The sequence below is a fragment of the Gymnoscopelus braueri genome, assembly GCF_963280865.1.
Source record: "Gymnoscopelus braueri genome assembly, chromosome: 14".
Lineage (NCBI taxonomy): Eukaryota > Metazoa > Chordata > Actinopteri > Myctophiformes > Myctophidae > Gymnoscopelus > Gymnoscopelus braueri.
Genome location: NC_137619.1, coordinates 47,678,549 through 47,684,057, shown reverse-complemented (window position 1 = coordinate 47,684,057; position 5,509 = coordinate 47,678,549).

The following is a 5,509-nucleotide window of genomic DNA, read 5'->3' as shown; positions in this document are numbered from 1 at the left end:
GCGGAGACGAGGGTGAGGACGAGACCCTCACTTCCTACCAGGTACAACAGTACGATGACGGTGATTACCAGGTCGTTGACGAGATCGAGGGGGACGGAGAAGTCGTTATCCTGGAAACCACGGACCACGACCTTCCTCTCCCGGCCATCGGCCCACCGCTACTTGTGATCGCCGATGCCGTACCTGCGGTAAGGGAGGAGACGGTTACAACCCAGCCTGAAGGCGCACCTCCCCCACCTGAAAGGAGCGAGGCTACTTTGCTGGAAGTTTACAAGCTAGCCACCGCTAGATGCGGCCTCAGATGGCCCGCGGACGAAGCCGAGGAAGCCCCCTCCAGCGCTTCCGAGTGGCAGGGACTAGGCACCGTGGAGGAGAAGGTCCCGAAAAAGTGTAAACTTCCCCTGGCAAAGGGCTTCGCTGCTGGCCTCACGGCGTCTTGGAGCTCTCCACTGGCTCCTGACTCCGACCCAAAAAAGCTGCGGTTCGATATTGACTGCGCGGGTGCAGGCGAACTCGGCCTCTCGGCCTTCCCGCCCATGGACCGTAGTTTGGCCACCTTCATGCTACACAGCAATCCGCGTGGCCAGAAAGCCCCCTTCTCTACAGCAAAAGAAATACCGTGCCTCAGCAGCGAAAAGGACGTGGCTGGTTCCGCTGCTACCAGGGCGGTCTACAAAGCAACAACTTCGGGCGCCAGAGCCCTCAACGCTGCTGCTCTGCTGCAGGGGTCCCTGATGGCTCTCATGACGGAGGTAGGAGACGCCGCCACACCACAACAACTGGCCGAAATGCGGCGCCTCCAACGGGAGATAATGCTCCTTAATAAAAATACTACCGAATGGAACGGTAGAGTCCTGGGGATGTGCGTCATCCACGAGAGAGGACGCTGGCTGGATCACGTCTCTTTCAAAGGCCCGGACGATAAAAAGTACCTCCAGAACCTCAAGGTAACCGCTGGCAACCTCTTCCAAGGCGCCATGGTTTATTTACAAGAAAGCACCGCGACACGCAAAGCCCAGGACGAGGCGGCCCTGTCCTGTTTACAGGCTCCGTCTGGACCATCTCCCTCTAAACCCCAGACCCGTCCCTCGCGGCAGCCAGTGAGAGGCAGACCACAGGTCCGACAGGTGAGTGCGGCTCGCCAGAACCAGTCCCAATCCGCCCCACCCGCTGCTGGCAGAGGCGAACAGCGCGACCGTCGGGACGATGACCGCGAACGCGCTCGCCCCCCCAACACCAGGCCCCAGCAGAGAGGTGCCAACAAGGGTCGCTACTTCAAGCAGGGTAAATGACATTGTCTCGCCCTGCCTAGTGAGCAGGGACAGTTTCTCCCCCGGTTCCCTCTCCCCCCAGACGGGGGATTTTCGCCTGGATTTAATGGCCCGAGGCCCCGATCCACGCTCACCGAGGAAGAGGAGGAGATCTTCGACGGCGCTAGTGGAGACGGCGTTCGATCGCTCCCGAAGCTCCGCAAAGAAGCACAGACACCCACACCCACATTTTGCAGAACACGATTTTGTGAATGTTTCTGTGTCTCCTGTTGTATTTGTTGTTCCAAATGTTGTTGTTATAAAAACAGATTCTGTATTAAACAGCCCAAATATGCAACAAAGCACAACCAATGTACAAATGAGCCACCGCTCACGAGGGACCCCTCACGAGGGGTCCCTGGTGAGCAGTGGACAAGGCAAGATGGCGGGCCTAAACCGTCATCTCTTACACGGGTCACGCCAAAATTTTCCTTGGTCCAAAAATCGCCCCAAGTTAAGACTAGGCCCCAGTGTTACTCTGTCACCAGAGGCGGCCATTTTGGAGCGACACGTGTTGGCACACACAATGGCCGGGAGCAAACACGTGACGCCTTCCAAGATGGCGGCGCACATGAGCCCTCATGTAGCACCAAGCATGCTAACCAGGCTAACAAGCACAGCCAAGCCGAAGGCTCTCAAAATGGCCGCGCATGCGCACTCAAAGGTAACAACAAAAAGTGTTGCCGGGCCAACGAACACAACAAAGATGGCGGCGCCCGTGCGCCCGACACAAATAACAACCCCTCCAAATCCCTTGTCGCTCCGCTTCGAGCGATGGAAAGAATGCGACGCCAACCCTTGGGTGCTTCGTACAATAGCACGGGGGCACAGGCTACAGTTTTCCAGGAAACCACCCATGTCCAACAAAGTATTGTTGTCACAAGCGAGTGGCCAAGCGGCTGTAACGTTACGAGAGGAGATTGCATCACTCTTGCTAAAGAACGCCGTACGGGAAGTACTACCGGGAGAAAGCCGTCTGGGTTTCTACTCAAGATACTTCCTCGTCCAGAAGAAATGAGGGGGGCTACGTCCCATCATGGATCTAAGAGCTCTCAACAGGTATTTGAAAACTTTTCAGTTCAAAATGTTGACGGCAGCGGCGTTGCTACGCACGGTCCGCCAGGGCGACTGGTGGAGCTCAGTAGATCTCAAGGACGCTTATTTTCACATCCCTATCTATCCTCCGCACAGAAAATTTCTGCGCTTCATGTTCGAGGGTCGTGTGTACGAGTACCTGGTCCTCCCTTTCGGGATGTCTCTGAGTCCCAGGGTGTTTGTGAAATGCACTCAGGCAGCGTTAGCTCCCTTGAGGAGGAGGGGTGTCCGCATCGCAACCTACATAGACGACTGGTTGTTGAGCGCGGACTCGCGCCAGGAAGCATGCCACCACACCAGTCTGGTGGTGTCGCACCTGACCTCCCTGGGGTTCACGCTGAACCTAGCAAAGTGCGTGCTCACTCCGTCCCATCGGGCTACTTTCATAGGTATCGAGCTAGACGCGATTTCTCTCAGAGCTCGCCTGTCTCAGGAGAGGATAACTTCCTTCCTGAGGTGTCTAGCCATTTTTCAACTGGGCCACAAGGTCCAGTACAGGGTCTGCATGAGGGCAGCGGGACTTATGGCTTCGGCCATCTCCCTAGTACGCCTAGGCAGGCTACACATGAGACCTTTTCAGAGATGGATGGGCTCCCTCAGGATCCCGGCCACTCAGGGCTCTCGCCGCGTGACTGTGTCCGCGGAATGCGTGCGGTCCCTCCAGCAATGGAAGGTAGCTTCTTTTCTGTCGGAGGGCGTCCCGGTGGGGAGGGTCATCTCGAGAAAGACGATCACCACCGATGCCAGCCTGACCGGCTGGGGCGCAACATGCGAGGGCCGTACGGCCAGGGGTCTGTGGGACCTCAATACGAGGACCGCCCACATCAACTATTTGGAGTTGATGGCAGTTTTTCTGGCAGTGAAACATTTCAAGCCCCACATCGGGGGGTGTCACGTTCTGATCAGGACGGACAATACCACGACCATGGCTTACATCAACAAGCAGGGAGGTTTGAAATCTCCTACTTTAGACGGTTTGGCGCGGAGGCTGATACTGTGGTGCGACACGCACCTGAAATCAATCAGCGCCTCTCATGTACCTGGACTTCTGAACAGAGGAGCCGATCTTCTGTCCAGGGGCAAGCTTCGCTATTCGGACTGGTCACTGCACCCCGCGGTGGCGAGCCAAATCTGGATCAGATTTGGACGGCCTCAGGTAGACCTTTTTGCATCGAAGGAGAACGCGAAGTGCTCGCTGTTCTTCTCGATGAGCGGTCAGGCCCCGTTGGGCCTGGACGCCCTGGCGCACGAATGGCCAGGGGGGCTGCTGTATGCGTTCCCTCCACTGGAGCTGATCCATCCCACTCTGGAACGGGTCAGGCTCCAGGGCCTGACGGTGTTGCTGGTGGCTCCGGCAGGGGGCACGTGGAGGTCGGAAATAGCTCCCCTGCTATACGAGCAGCCTTGGCCCCTCCCGCTGCGAGAGGACCTGCTACAGCAGGCGGGGGGCGAGATTCATCATCACAGGCCTGCAGACCTAGATCTGTGGGTCTGGCCCGTGAGAGGGAAAATCTGACTGCGACAGGACTGCCACCTAGGGTGGTGGCCACTATTCAGGCCGCTAGGGCACTCTCCACTAGAAACGCTTATGGGGCTAAGTGGAGTGTGTTCGAGGAGTGGTGTCTGGGACGGTCCCCGGTTGTGGTTCCGTTCCAGGCCTCGGTCTATGACGTTTTGATTTTCTTGCAGGATAGATTGGATCTCGGAAATGCTTTCTCCACGATCAAAGTGTACTTGGCGGCCATCTCAGCCAGCCATGCTGGTTTTGATGGGAAGACTGTGGGGAAACAGCCCATGGTGTGCCAGTTCATGAAGGGCGCGTTGCGTGAACATCCTGTCTCACGGTCCTTGTTTCCCACATGGGACTTGGTCCTGGTGCTCGACTCACTCTCTCGTCCTCCTTTTGAACCGTTGGAGACGGTGGAACCAAAGTTCCTCACGTTCAAGACGGTGCTCCTGGTTGCGCTGACAACAGCGAAACGGGTGAGCGATATGCATGCTCTTTCGGTGGTTCCGGAGTGCATGAGGTTCGATGGTGATGGCAGTAGGGTTATTCTCAAACCTAACCCGACTTTCGTTCCCAAAAACCACCTAGCGGTGGTTATGCCAACTGAGTTGGTGGCTTTTCATCCGCCTCCTTTTGCCTCAGAAGAGGACAGGAGGCTACACTGTCTTTGTCCAGTAAGAGCCCTGCGGCTGTATGTCCAGAGGACTGCGGCCCTGAACCGTCCCAGCCAGCTTTTCGTCTCCCTGGGCCCTGGGCCTGGGGGACTGGCGGTGACTAAGTCCACGCTTTCCCGTTGGATTGTGGAGGCTATTCGCCTGGCGTATGTTAGTAAGGGAGCCCCAGTGCCTGAAGGCCTGAGGGCACACTCTACTAGGAGTGTATCGACGTCCTGGGCTCTCCTCAAAGGGGTGTCTATTCAGGACATCTGCACAGCGGCGAGTTGGTCGTCTCCATCGACTTTCGCTGTTTTCTACAGCCTGGACGTGGCGTCATCTTCTATGGCGCACGCAGTCCTGGGCGTGGCTTCCACCTGAGGGTGGTTAGGTGCTTGGAACGGACATAGGATCTGTTCATGCCCCCTTGCCTTAGTGTTTGATAGGCCGACTTTTGGGCCTTAGATTAATAAGGCGGACTTCGGTCTGTCAGGGCCCTCCACTAACTAGACAGGCTGTGCCTGGTTTTTAGTTTATGAGGCAGACTACGGTCTGTCAGGGCCCCACTAAAATGTCTTGATCTCTGCCTCAGACCCGGTGGGTCTGTTGGCGCCTGGGTGCCGTGGGCCCCGTCCCCTTAGGGGGCGGGGCCCTGGGTGCCGGGGGCCCCGTCCCCTTAGGGGGCGGGGCCCTGGTACAGGTTGTGGGTATCTTGATTTGCGGTTACATTCAGGGGGTTTATGACTCCCATATGTGAACAGTGAGAGAGCAATGTAATAAAACTATAGGTTACTTGCGTAACCCCGGTTTTATAAATTGCGAACGAGCTGTTCACAAAAACGCCCTTCTTTTTGCTCGGCAGAAGGAAGCTGGTGTGAAAGAGAACGTAACTTCCGCTTTCCGAGTCCTTTGTACCCTCGGTGGGTAGGGATTTCCGGAAAGCG